We start from the raw sequence: 15,448 nt of genomic DNA on the forward strand, positions 1-15,448 counted from the left end.
ATCCCAACTCTCCATCATCCTACCGTCCCCTATGTATGTTGGACACAGCAGGGAAATTGATGGAGAGTCTCCTGAAGCAACGCCTCACCAGAGCGTTACAGGACGCCGGAGGACTGTCGCCCAGACAGCATGGTTTTCGGAGGGGGCACTCTACAATGGATGCCATAGCAGAAGTTATAGACGCAGTCAAGAAAGCCGAGACAGCGTGCCACAGAGCAAGACCTATAGTGTTGCTGGTCACGCTGGACGTCAAAAACGCTTTTAACTCAGCTAGGTGGGAGGACATGCTTGAGGCACTAGAAAGCACTTTCAAAGTACCGCAATATTTGTTAGAAATTTTAAGGGACTACCTAAGAGAGAGGTATCTAATATATGAAAGTACTCACGGTCAAAAAAAGGTAAAAATAACAGGTGGAGCAGCCCAGGGTTCGGTACTAGGTCCCGATCTCTGGAATATAACTTACGACAGTCTTCTTCGGTTAGACATGCCAGAAAGCACCTTCCTCGTTGCATTTGCAGACGACGTGGCAGCTGTGATAACAGCACCAAGCTGCGAGCTGGCACAGCTAAAATTAAACCAGGTCATGCGTAATGTAAATAGGTGGATGGCTGAGCACGGTCTCCAGTTAGCAACAGCCAAAACGGAGATCGTCATCCTCACAAAGAGACGTATTCCCACTACCAGGAACATGATGGTTGGGGACCAGCCAATAGAAACACTCGCTTCAGCGAAATATCTGGGAGTGAGGTTAGACAGCAAACTCAACTTCTCGGATCACATACGAGGGACCTGCGAAAGAGCTGCGCGCATAATAGCGCAGTTGAGTAGATTAATGGCAAACACAGGTGGCCCAAAACCATGCACAAGGAAGTTGCTTGCATCAGCCTCGGATTCTATACTCTTATATGGTGCAGAAATCTGGGCGGACGCAATGAAATACCGGAAGAACCGAGTCGCCCTCACCTCGGTCCAACGCAGAGGGGCGCTGCGAATATCTTCGGCTTACCGCACGGTCTCAGCTGAAGCTGTCCTGGTCGTTGCGGGAACCATACCGATATATCTTCTCGTTGAGGAAAGAAAAACAATATATGACAACGGATCGCAAGCAAGTAGAGCTGCTGTTGCCATGCAGGCGCGAGAAGAATCGATCCGACGTTGGCAAGATCAGTGGAGCAACAGCATCGTAGGAAAGTGGACTAGGGAACTAATCCCTGAACTTGATCCATGGTTTGAAGCGACCGCACGGAGAGGTAGACTTTTACCTGACCCAGTTTCTAACGGGACATGGTTACTTCCGCAAATACCTACACAGAATGGGTAAGGTTGATAGCCCGAGCTGTCTGTACTGTGGGGAAATAGACGATGTACGCCACACCTTCTTCGAATGCAGGCACTTCTCCCATCAGCGAAGGAGGGTAGAAGAGGTACTTGGCGACCTATCCCCGGGCAGTGTCATTAATAACATGACCTGTCGAAGAGACAGATGGGATACGGTCAGCACATATGTGAGGCATATACTTACCAGTAAACGAGAAGACGGATGCCTAGCCCATTAGCGTGAGAGTAGCCATAGAGCTCACGTAGCGCGCACCCGTACCCGAAGTAATGCTAAACGCGGTCCCAGGTACGGGGATTTGCGCGGGCCGTGGGAGGTTAGGTTTTAGTGGGTAGGCCTTCATGGCAGAAGGGAGTCCTACACTCGGAGAGTCTCGCAGTGAGGCTTAAATATCCCGGTCAGTGCATAAAGCATTTCCTCCTTCCACGAAACACAAAAAAAAAAAAAAAAAAAAAAAAAAAAAAACTTTAACTTTAACTTTAACTTTAACTGTAACTTTAACTTTAACTTTAACTTTAACTTAACTTTAACCTTATCCTTAGCTTTAACTTTAACTTTAACTTTAACTTTAACTTTCGCTTTAACTTTAACATTCACTTTAACTTTAACTTTAACTTTAACTATAACTTTAACCTTAACTTTAATTTTAACTTCCACTTTAACTGTAACTTTATTTTTAACTTTAACTTTAACTTTAACCTTATCCTTAACTTTAACTCTAACTTTAACCTTATCTTTAACTCTAACTTTAATTTTAACTTTAACTTTAACTTTAACTTTAACTTTAACTCTAACTTTAACTTTAACTTTAATTTTAACTTTAACCTTAACTTTAACTTTAACTTTATCTTTAACTTTAACTTTAACCTTAACTTTAACTTTAACTCTAACTTTAACTTTAACTTTAATTTTAACTTTAACCTTAACTTTAACTTTAACTTTAACCTTAACTTTAACTTTAACTCTAACTTTAACTTTAACTTTAACTTTAATTTTAATTTTAACCTTAACTTTAACTTTAACTTTAACTTTAACTTTAACTTTAACTTTAACTTTAACCTTAATTTTAACTTTAACTCTAACTTTAACTTTAATTTTAACTTTAACCTTAACTTTAAGTTTAACTCTAACTTTAACCTTAACTTTAACTTTAGCTGTAACTTTAACCTTAATTTTAACTTTAACTTTAACTTTAACTTTAACCTTAACTTTAACTTTAACTTTCACTTTAACTTTAACTTTATTTTTAACTTTAACATTAACTCTAACCTGAACTTTAACTTTAACTTTAAATTTAACTTTAACTTTAACCTTAACTTTAACTTTAACTTTAACCTCAACTTTAATTTTAACTCTAACTTTAACTTTAACTTTAACTTTAACTTTAACTTTAACTTTAACTTTAACCTTAACTTTAACTTTAACTTTAACTTTAACTCTAACTTTAACTTTAACTTTAACTTTAACTTTAACTTTAATTTTAACTTTAACCTTAACTTTAACTTTAACCTTAACTTTAAGTTTAACTTTAACTTTAACCTTAACTTTAACTTTAACTTTAAATTTAACTTTAACTTTAACTTTAACCTTAATTTTAACTTTAACTCTAACTTTAACTTTAACTTTAACTTTAACTTTAACTTTAACTTTAACTTTAACTTTCGCTTTAACTTTAACTTTAACCTTAACTTTAACTTTAACTCTAACTTTAACTTTAAATTTAACTTTAACTTTAACTTTAACTTTCGCTTTAACTTTAACTTTAACCTAATTTTAACTTTAACTCTAACTTTAACTTTAATTTTAACTTTAACCTTAACTTTAAGTTTAACTTTAACTTTAACCTTAACTTTAACTTTAACTTTAAATTTAACTTTAACTTTAACTTTAACCTTAACTTTAACTTTAAGTTTAACTTTAACTTTAACTCTAACTTTAACTTTAACTTTAACTTTAACTTTAACTTTAACTTTAACCTTAACTTTAACTTTAACTTTAACTTTAACTCTAACTTTAACTTTAACTTTAACTTTAACTTTAACTTTAACTTTAATTTTAACTTTAACCTTAACTTTTACTTTAACCTTAACTTTAAGTTTAACCTTAACTTTAACTTTAACTTTAACTTTAACTTTAACCTTAATTTTAACTTTAACTCTAACTCTAACTTTAATTTTAACTTTAACCTTAACTTTAAGTTTAACTTTAACTTTAACTTTAACCTTAACTTTAACTTTAACTTTAAATTTAACTTTAACTTTAACCTTAACTTTAACTTTAACTTTAACTTTAACCTCAACTTTAACTTTAACTCTAACTTTAACTTTAACTTTAACTTTAACTTTCGTTTTAACTTTAACATTCACTTTAACTTTAACTTTAACTTTAACTATAACTTTAACCTTAACTTTAATTTTAACTTCCACTTTAACTGTAACTTTATTTTTAACTTTAACTTTAACTTTAACTTTAACCTTAACTTTAACTTTAACTCTAACTTTAACTTTAACTTTAACTTTAACTTTAACTTTAACTTTAACCTTAACTTTAACTTTAACTTTAACTCTAACTTTAACTTTAACTTTAACTTTAATTTTAACTTTAACCTTAACTTTAACTTTAACCTTAACGCGCGAGAAGAATCGATCCGACGTTGGCAAGATCAGTGGAGCAACAGCATCGTAGGAAAGTGGACTAGGGAACTAATCCCTGAACTGAATCCATGGTTGAAGCGACCGCACGGAGAGGTAGACTTTTACCTGACCCAGTTTCTAACGGGACATGGTTACTTCCGCAAATGCCTACACAGAATGGGTAAGGTTGATAGCCCGAGCTGCCTGTACTGTGGGGAAATAGACGATGTACGCCACACCTTCTTCGAATGCAGGCACTTCTCCCATCAGCGAAGGAGGGTAGAAGATGTACTTGGCGACCTATCCCCGGGCAATGTCATTAATAACATGACCTGTCGAAGAGACAGATGGGATACGGTCAGCACATATGTGAGGCATATACTTACCAGTAAACGAGAAGACGGATGCCTAGCCCATTAGCGTGAGAGTAGCCATAGAGCTCATCACCACGATATGCAGAGCTACACAGCACCTATGTCGCACAAAGAAAGGCACTTAAAAATGCCATAAAAAAGAGGAAGAAGTTATGCTTTAGGGAACTGCTGGATAATGTCGACCTAGATCCTTGGGGATCAGCCTACAGAACTGTGATGGCCAAAGTTAAAGGACCGATATCACAGCAACCTACGTGCCCGATACTGATGAATGTTATTGTTGAAACACTTTTCCCGGCGCAAGATCGCTGGACTTATCCAAGCGAGGATCTAGAAAGTACGGAAATTCCGCAAATTACAGAGCAAGAGGTGCTGGACGCTGCAAAAAGAGTTGCTGATAACAAATCCCCAGGACCCGACGAAGTACCAAACATAGCCCTTAAAGCCGCGATTACAACTAGGGCTACATTATTTACTGATCTTTTTAATGCCTGTATGCAAGAAGGCGTGTTCCCTCGCCCGTGGAAACGACAAAGACTTGTCCTATTGCTGAAACGTGGTAAGCAGCCGGACCAACCATCCTCATATAGGCCACTTTGTATGCTGGATTCCCTAGGGAAGATTTTCGAGCGACTCTAGAAAGATCAGGTGGCTTATCGAATAGTCAATATGGATTTCGCAAATCAAGATCCACCGTAGATGCAATACAAACAGTCGTCAATATAGCTAGAGAAGCTATTTCTGGAGGCCAAAATAAAAGGAAGTTCTGTGCACTGATTATGTTGGACATCAAGAATGCTTTTAACACTGCGAACTGGATGCAGATAATGGCAGCGCTGCAAAGCTTCGGCACTCCAGCTTACTTACGCAGAATTATAGGTAGCTATCTTAAAGACAGAGTACAAAATCACAGGAGGCGTCCCACAGGGATCTGTTCTCGGTCCAACGCTTTGGAATGTAATGTATGACGGGGTGCTAAAGATTGATCTACCAGAAAACACGCAAATTGTGGGATATGCTGATGATATTGCAGTGGTAGTAGTGGCCAAGAAACTGGACCTGCTTCAAGCATTATGTAATGACGCCGTAGCAAGAATAAAGGAATGGCTGACCAATACAGGACTGGAGTTGGCTAGCCAAAAGACGGAAGTGGTATTAGTAAGCTCCAAACGGTCGGCGAACGAGTTAGTCTTAACTGTCGGGGATCATCAAATCACCTCAAAGGATTCCTTAAAATACTTAGGAGTGCACATTGACTCTAAGTTAACTTTCAAAGAGCACTTCAGAGCGGTGGGGGAGAAAATTACCAAAGTTAATGGATCACTTATGCGAATAATGCCTAACATTGGTGGTCCGAGCGAAGCTATACGTCAGCTATTGTCCACAGTAACCAGCTCAATAATACTATACGCAGCACCAGTGTGGTATGGATCTAAACAGACCCATCAAAAATATATATTAGCAGCGTACCGACTTGCTTCTTTAAGAATAGCAAGTGCTTATCGGACGGTGTCCGACGACGCGATCCTGGTTCTAACCCGGAAAATCCCAGTGGACTTACTGGCAAGCCAAATGGCCGATCTGTATAACACTAATATCGAGCGACCATCTGAAGAAGACAAGAAAAGAGCAAGGACACAAACAATAGCTAAGTGGCAAGAACGGTGGGAGGCCTCGAGTAAAGGGCGTTGGAGTTTCACACTAGTTTGGAACGTAGCTCAATGGAATGAGCGGAAGCACGGCGAACTGAACTACCATCTCACGCAGATAATGAGTGGACATGGCGGTTTCAAAGAGTATTTATGGAAGCGTAAGATAGAGGAAGATCCTCATTGCCCAATGTGTACCACAGAGTTAGAAAACGCAGAACACGTCATGTTCTACTGCCCCCATTTCCACGAAGAAAGACTCACCTTGCATGGAGTCTTTGGGGAGGAACCTACCACGAGAAATTTAGTTTCACATATGTGCAGCAGGAAAGAATGCTGGACTGCAGTGAGCAAAATGGCATTTATAGTAATGACACGCCTGATGGATGCTGAGAGGGAGCGCAGAGAAATGCGCATGCGAAGCAGTGGCGATTAAATGGACACTCAGAGCAAGTAGCGGGAACCTGGACGCGGGGACAACAGTAGGCTCTTCAAAAATGAGAAATATGGAACGCCACCCTGAAGTAATGCGAAAGTGGTGCCGGGGTGGGCGACGGTTCCAGAACGGGGCTGTTTTTTAGTCTACGGACACACGGTTGCTGCGACGGCAGCAATTATGGTGCATTAGGCATTTTTCAGCCTCCCCGCAAAAAAAAAAAAAAAAAAAAAAAAAAAAACCATAGAGCTCACATAGCGCGCACCCGTACCCGAAGTAATGCTAAACGCGGTCCCAGGTACGGGGACTAGCGCGGGCCGTGGGAGGTTAGGTTTTAGTGGGTAGGCCTTCATGGAAGAAGGGAGTCCTACACTCGGAGAGTCCTTCCACGAAACACAAAAAAAAAAAAAAAAGACCTTAACTTTAACCTTAACTTCAACTTTAAGTTTAAGTTTAACTTTAACTTTAACTGTAACTTTAACTTTAACTTTAACCTTAACTTTAACTTTAACCTTAACTTTAACTTTAACCTGAACTTTAACTCTAACTTTAACTTTCGCTTTAACTTTAACATTCACTTTAACTATAACTTTAACTTTAACTTTCACTTTAACTTTAACCTTAACTTTAAGTTTAACTTTGACTTTGACTTTAACTTTAACTTTAACTTTAACTTTAAATTTAACTTTAACTTTAACTTTAACTTTAACTTTAACTTTAACTTCAACTTTAACTTTAACTTTAACTTTAACTTTAACTTTAACTCTAACTTTAACTTTAAGTTTAAATTTAACTTTAATTTTAACTTTAACCTTAACTTTAACTTTAACCTTAACCTTAATTTTAACCTTAACTTTAACTTTAACTTTAAGTTTAACTTTAACTTTAACTTTAACTGCAACTTTAACTTTAACATTAACTTTAACTCTAATTTTAACTTTAATTTTAACTTTAACCTTAACTTTAACTTTAAGTTTAGCTTTAACTTTAACTTTAACTTTAACTGTAACTTTAACTGTAACTTTAACTTTAACTTTAACTTTAGCTTTACCTTAAATTTATCCTTAACTTTAACTTTAACTCCAACTTTAACTTTAACTTTAACTTTAACTTTAATTTTAACTTTAACCTTAACTTTAACTTTAACTTTAACTTTAACCTTAACTTTAACTTTAACTTTAACTTTAATTTTAACTTTAACCTTAACTTTAACTTTAACTTTAACCTTAACTTTAACCTTAACTTTAACTTTAACTTTAAGTTTAACTTTAACTTTAATTTTAACTTTAACTTTAACTTTAACTGTAACTTTAACTTAACTTTAACTTTATCTTTAACTTTAACTTTAACTTTAACTTTAACTTTAACTTTAACTTTAACTTTAACTTTAACTTTAACTTTAACTTTAACTTTAACTTTAACTTTAACTTTAACCTTAACTTTAACTTTAACTTTCACTTTAACTTTAACTTTATTTTTAACTTTAACTTTAACATTAACTTTAACCCTAACGTTAACTTTAACTTTACCTTTAACTTTAACATTAACTTTAACTTTAACTTTAACTTTAACTTTAACTTTAACTTTAACTTTAACTTTAACCTGAACTTTAACTTTAACTCCAACTTTAACTTTAACTTTCGCTTTAACTTTAACAATCACTTTAACTATAACTTTAACTTTCACTTTAACTTTAACCTTAACTTTAAGTTTAACTTTAACTTTGACTTTAACTTTAACTTTAACTCCAACTTTAACTTTAACTTTAATTTTAACTTTAACCTTAACTTTAACTTTAACCTTAACTTTAACTTTAAGTTTAACTTTAACTTTAACTTTAACGTTAACGTTAACTTTAACTTTAACTTTAACTTTAACTTTAACTTTAACTTTAACTTTAACTTTAACCTTAACTTTAACTTTAACCTGAACTTTAACTTTAACTCTAACTTTAACTTTAACTTTCACTTTAACTTTAACCTTAACTTTAAGTTTAACTTTAACTTTAACATTAACTTTAACTTTAACCTGAACTTTAACTTTAACTCTAACTTTAACTTTAACTTTCACTTTAACTTTAACCTTAACTTTAACTTTAACTTTAACTTTAACTTTAACTCTAACTTTAACCTTAACTTTAAATTTAACTTTAACTTTGACTTTAACCTTAACTTTAACTCTAACTTTAACTTTAATTTTAACTTTAACCTTAACTTTAACTTTAATTTTAACCTTAACTTTAACTTTAACTTTAAGTTTAACTTTAACTTTAACTTTAATTTTAACTTTAACTTTAACTTTAACTTTAACTGTAACTTTAACTTTAACTTTAACTTTATCTTTAACTTTAACGTTAACTTTAACTTTAACTTTAACTTTAACTTTAACCTTAACCTTAACTTTAACTTTAACCTGAACTTTTACTTTAACTCTAACTTTAACTTTAACTTTCGCTTTAACTTTAACATTCACTTTAACTATAACTTTAACTTTAACTTTCACTTTAACTTTAACCTTAACTTTAAGTTTAACTTTAACTTTGACTTTAACTTTAACTTTAACTTTAACTTTAAATTTTACTTTAACTTTAACTTTAACTTTAACTTTAACTCTAAATTTAACTTTAACTCTAACTTTAACTTTAACATTCACTTTAACTTTAACTTTAACTTTAATTTTAACTTTAACTTTAACCTTAACTTTAACTTTAACTTTGACTTTGCCTTTAACTTTAACTTTAACTTTAACTTTAACTTTAACTTTAACTTTAACTTTAACTTTAACTTTAACTTTAACTTCAACTTTAACTTTAAATTCAACTTTAACTTTATCTTTAACTCTAACTTTACCTTTAACTTTAACTTTAACTTTAACTTTAATCTTAACTTTAACTTTAACTTTAATCTTAACTTTAACTTTAACTTTAACTTTAACTTTAACTTTAACTTTAACTTTAACTTTAACTTTAACTTTAACCTTAACTTTAACTTTAACTCTAACTTTAACTTTAACTTTAACTTTCACTTTAACTTTGACTTTACCTTTAATTTTAACTTTAACTTTAACTTTAACTTTAACTGTAACTTTAACTTTAACTTTAACTTTAACTTTAACTTTAACCTTAACTTTAACTTTAACTTTAACTTTAACCTTAACTTTAACTTTAACTTTAACTTCAACTTTAACTTTAAATTTAACTTTAATTTTAACTTTAACTTTAACCTTAACTTTAACTTTGACTTTAACTTTAACTTTAACTTTACCTTTAACTTTTACTTTAACTTTAACTTTAACTTTAACCTTAACTTTAACTTTAACTTTAACTTTAACTTTAACTTTAACTTTAACATTAACTTTAACCTTAACTTTAACTTTAACTTTAACTTTAACTTTAACTTTAACTTTAACTTTCGCTTTAACTTTAACATTCACTTTAACTTTAATTTTAACTTTAACTTTAACCTTAACTTTAACTTTGACTTTAACTTTAACTTTACCTTTAACTTTAACTTTAACTTTAACCTTAACTTTAACTTTAACTTTAACTTTAACCTTAACTTTAACTTTAACTTTAACTTTAACTTTAACTTTAACTTTAACTTTAACTTTAACTTTAACCTTAACTTTAACTTTAACTTTAACTTTAACTTTAACTTTAACTTTAACTTTAACTTTAACTTTAACTTTACCTTTAACTTTAACTTTAACTTTAACCTTAACTTTAACTTTAACTTTAACTTTAACCTTAACTTTAACTTTAACTTTAACTTCAACTTTAACTTTAACTTTAAATTTAACTTTAACTTTAACTTTAACTTTAACCTTAACTTTAACTTTAACTTTAACTTTAACTTTAACTTTAACTTTAACTTTAACTTTAACTTTAACTTTAACTTTAACTTTAACTTTAACCTTAACTTTAACTTTAAGTTTAACTTTAACTTTAACTTTAACTTTAGCTTTAACTTTAACTTTAGCTTTAACTTTAACTTTAACTTTAACTTTAACTTTAGCTTTAACTTTAACTTTAACTTTGACTTTAACTTTAACTTTAACTTTAATCTTAACTTTAACTTTAACTGTAACTTTAACTTTAACTTTAATTTTAACTTTAACTTTAATCTTAACTTTAACTTTAACTTTAACTTTATTTTTAACTTTAACTTTAACTTTCGCTTTAACTTTAACATTAACTTTAACTTTAACCTTAACTTTGACTTTAACTTAAACTTTAACTTTAACCTTAACTTTAACTTTAACTTTAACTTTAACTTTAACCTTAACTTTAACTTTAACTTTAACTTAAACTTTAACTTTAACTTTAACTTTAGCTTTAACTTTAACTTTAACTTTAACTTTAGCTTTAACTTTAACTTTGACTTTAACTTTAACTTTAATCTTAACTTTAACTTTAACTGTAACTTTAACTTTAACTTTAACTTTAACCTTAACTTTAACTTTAACTTTAACTTTAACTTTAACTTTAACTTTAACTTTAACCTTAACTTTAACTTTAAGTTTAACTTTAACTTAAACTTAAACTTTAACTTTAACTTTAGCTTTAACTTTAACTTTAGCTTTAACTTTAACTTTAACTTTAACTTTAACTTTAACTTTAGCTTTAATTTTAACTTTAACTTTGACTTTGACTTTAACTTTAACTTTAGCTTTAACTTTAACTTTAACTTTAAAATTAACTTTAACCTTAACTTTAACTTTAACTTTAACTTTAACCTTAACTTTAACTTTAAGTTTAACTTTAACTTTAACTTTAACTTTAACTTTAACTTTAACTTTAACTTTAACCTTAACTTTAACTTTAAGTTTAACTTTAACTTAAACTTAAACTTTAACTTTAACTTTAGCTTTAACTTTAACTTTAGCTTTAACTTTAACTTTAACTTTAACTTTAACTTTAACTTTAACTTTAACTTTAACTTTAACTTTAACTTTAGCTTTAACTTTAACTTTAACTTTGACTTTGACTTTAACTTTAACTTTAACTTTAGCTTTAACTTTAACTTTAACTTTAAAATTAACTTTAACTTTAATTTTAAGTTTAACTTTAACTTTAATCTTAACTTTAACTTTAACTTTATTTTTAACTTTAACTTTAACTTTCGCTTTAACTTTAACATTAACTTTAACTTTAACTTTAACTTTAACTTTAACCTTAACTTTAACTTTAAGTTTAACTTTAACTTAAACTTAAACTTTAACTTTAACTTTAGCTTTAACTTTAGCTTTAACTTTAACTTTAACTTTAACTTTAACTTTAACTTTAACTTTAGCTTTAACTTTAACTTTAACTTTGACTTTGACTTTAACTTTAACTTTAACTTTAACTTTAACTTTAACTTTAACCTTAACTTTAACTTTAAGTTTAACTTTAACTTAAACTTAAACTTTAACTTTAACTTTAGCTTTAACTTTAACTTTAGCTTTAACTTTAACTTTAACTTTAACTTTAACTTTAACTTTAGCTTTAACTTTAACTTTAACTTTGACTTTGACTTTAACTTTAACTTTAACTTTAGCTTTAACTTTAACTTTAACTTTAAAATTAACTTTAACTTTAACTTTAACTTTAACTTTAACTTTAACTTTAACTTTAGCTTTAACTTTAACTTTAACTTTGACTTTGACTTTAACTTTAACTTTAACTTTAATTTTAGCTTTAACTTTAACTTTAAAATTAACTTTAACTTTAACTGTAACTTTAACTTTAACTTTAACTTTAACTTTAACCTTAACTTTAACTTTAACTTTAACTTTAACTTTAACTTTAACTTTAACTTTAACTTTAACTTTAACTTTAAGTTTAACTTTAACTTAAACTTAAACTTTAACTTTAACTTTAGCTTTAACTTTAACTTTAGCTTTAACTTTAACTTTAACTTTAACTTTAATTTTAACTTTAACTTTAACTTTAACTTTAATCTTAACTTTAACTTTAACTTTATTTTTAACTTTAACTTTAACTTTAACTTTCGCTTTAACTTTAACATTAACTTTAACTTTAACATTAACTTTAACTTTAACTTTAATTTTAACTTTAACTTTATTTTTAACTTTAACTTTAACTTTCGCTTTAACTTTAACATTAACTTTAGCTTTAACTTTAACTTTAACTTTAACTTTAACCTTAACTTTAACTTTAACTTTAACTTTAACTTTAACTTCAACTTTAACTTTAACTTTAAATTTAACTTTAACTTTAACTTTAACTTTAACTTTAACCTTAACTTTAACTTTAACTTTAACTTTAACTTTAACTTTAACTTTAACTTTAACTTTAACCTTAACTTTAACTTTAAGTTTAACTTTAACTTAAACTTTAACTTTAGCTTTAACTTTAACTTTAGCTTTAACTTTAACTTTAACTTTAACTTTAACTTTAACTTTAACTTTAACTTTAACTTTAACTTTAGCTTTAACTTTAACTTTAACTTTGACTTTGACTTTAACTTTAACTTTAACTTTAGCTTTAACTTTAACTTTAAAATTAACTTTAACCTTAACTTTAACTTTAACTTTAACTTTAACTTTAACCTTAACTTTAACTTTAAGTTTAACTTTAACTTTAAGTTTAATTTTAACTTTAACTTTAACTTAAACTTTAACTTTAACTTTAGCTTTAACTCTAACTTTAGCTTTAACTTTAGCTTTAACTTTAACTTTGACTTTAACTTTAACTTTAACTTTAATCTTAACTTTAACTTTAACTGTAACTTTAACTTTAATTTTAACTTTAACTTTAGCTTTAACTTTATTTTTAACTTTAACTTTAACTTTCGCTTTAACTTTAACATTAACTTTAACTTTAACTTGAACTTTAATCTTAACCTTAACTTTAACTTTAACTTTCGCTTTAACTTTAACATTAACTTTAACTTTAACTTTAACTTTAACTTTAACTTTAACTTTAACCTTAACTTTAACTTTAACTTTAACCTTAACTTTAACTTTAACCTTAACTTTAACTTTAACTTTGACTTTGACTTTAACTTTAACTTTACCTTTAACTTTAACTTTAAACTTAACTTTAACTTTAAATTTAACTTTAACCTTAACTTTAACTTTAACTTTAACTTTAACTTTAACTTTAACTTTAACTTTAATCTTAACTTTAACTTTAACTGCAACTTTAACTTTAACTTTAATTTTAACTTTAACTTTAACTTTAATCTTAACTTTAACTTTAACCTTAACTTTAACTTTAACTTTAACTTTACCTTAACTTTAGCTTTAACTTTAACTTTACCTTAACTTTAACTTTAACTTTAAATTTAACTTTAACTTTAACTTTCGCTTTAACTTTAACATTAACTTTAGCTTTAACTTTAACTTTAACTTTAACTTTAAGTTTAATTTTAACTTTAACTTTAACTTAAACTTTAACTTTAACTTTAGCTTTAACTCTAACTTTAGCTTTAACTTTAGCTTTAACTTTAACTTTGACTTTAACTTTAACTTTAACTTTAATCTTAACTTTAACTTTAACTGTAACTTTAACTTTAATTTTAACTTTAACTTTAGCTTTAACTTTATTTTTAACTTTAACTTTAACTTTCGCTTTAACTTTAACATTAACTTTAACTTTAACTTGAACTTTAATCTTAACCTTAACTTTAACTTTAACTTTCGCTTTAACTTTAACATTAACTTTAACTTTAACTTTAACTTTAACTTTAACTTTAACTTTAACCTTAACTTTAACTTTAACTTTAACTTTAGCTTTAACTTTAACTTTAAAATTAACTTTAACCTTAACTTTAACTTTAACTTTAACTTTAACTTTAACCTTAACTTTAACTTTAAGTTTAACTTTAACTTTAACTTTAAGTTTAATTTTAACTTTAACTTTAACTTAAACTTTAACTTTAACTTTAGCTTTAACTCTAACTTTAGCTTTAACTTTAGCTTTAACTTTAACTTTGACTTTAACTTTAACTTTAACTTTAATCTTAACTTTAACTTTAACTGTAACTTTAACTTTAATTTTAACTTTAACTTTAGCTTTAACTTTATTTTTAACTTTAACTTTAACTTTCGCTTTAACTTTAACATTAACTTTAACTTTAACTTGAACTTTAATCTTAACCTTAACTTTAACTTTAACTTTCGCTTTAACTTTAACATTAACTTTAACTTTAACTTTAACTTTAACTTTAACTTTAACTTTAACCTTAACTTTAACTTTAACTTTAACCTTAACTTTAACTTTAACCTTAACTTTAACTTTAACTTTGACTTTGACTTTAACTTTAACTTTACCTTTAACTTTAACTTTAAACTTAACTTTAACTTTAAATTTAACTTTAACCTTAACTTTAACTTTAACTTTAACTTTAACTTTAACTTTAACTTTAACTTTAATCTTAACTTTAACTTTAACTGCAACTTTAACTTTAACTTTAATTTTAACTTTAACTTTAACTTTAATCTTAACTTTAACTTTAACCTTAACTTTAACTTTAACTTTAACTTTACCTTAACTTTAGCTTTAACTTTAACTTTACCTTAACTTTAACTTTAACTTTAAATTTAACTTTAACTTTAACTTTCGCTTTAACTTTAACATTAACTTTAGCTTTTACTTTAACTTTAACTTTAACTTTAACTTTAACTTTAACCTTAACTTTAGCTTTAACTTTCGCTTTAACTTTAACAAACTTTAACTTTAACGTTAACTTTAACTTTAACTTTAAATTTAACTTTAACTTTAACTTTAACTTTAACCTTAACATTAACTTTAACTTTAACCTTAACTTTAACTTTAAGTTAAACTTTAACTTTAACTTTAGCTTTAACTTTAACTTTAGCTTTAACTTTAACTTTAGCTTTAACTTTAACTTTAACTTTAACTTTAACTTTAATCTTAACTTTAACTTTAACTGTAACTTTAACTTTAATTTTAACTTTAACTTTAACTTTACTTTTTTTTTTTTTTTGTTTGCGGGGAGGCTGAAAAATACCTAATGCACCATAATTTCTGCCGTCGCAGCAACCGTGTGTC

General features: G+C 28.1%; 1 protein-coding gene across 1 annotated transcript in view; it reads right to left on the bottom strand.

Annotated features, from left to right (window-relative positions):
- Gr33a (Gustatory receptor 33a) overlaps positions 1–15,448 on the bottom strand; it is a 367,331-nt gene that overhangs the window by 221,654 nt on the left and 130,229 nt on the right. The window lies entirely within an intron of this gene.

This window comes from Eurosta solidaginis, chromosome 2 (assembly GCF_040869045.1).
Source record: "Eurosta solidaginis isolate ZX-2024a chromosome 2, ASM4086904v1, whole genome shotgun sequence".
Classification (NCBI taxonomy): Eukaryota; Metazoa; Arthropoda; class Insecta; order Diptera; family Tephritidae; genus Eurosta; species Eurosta solidaginis.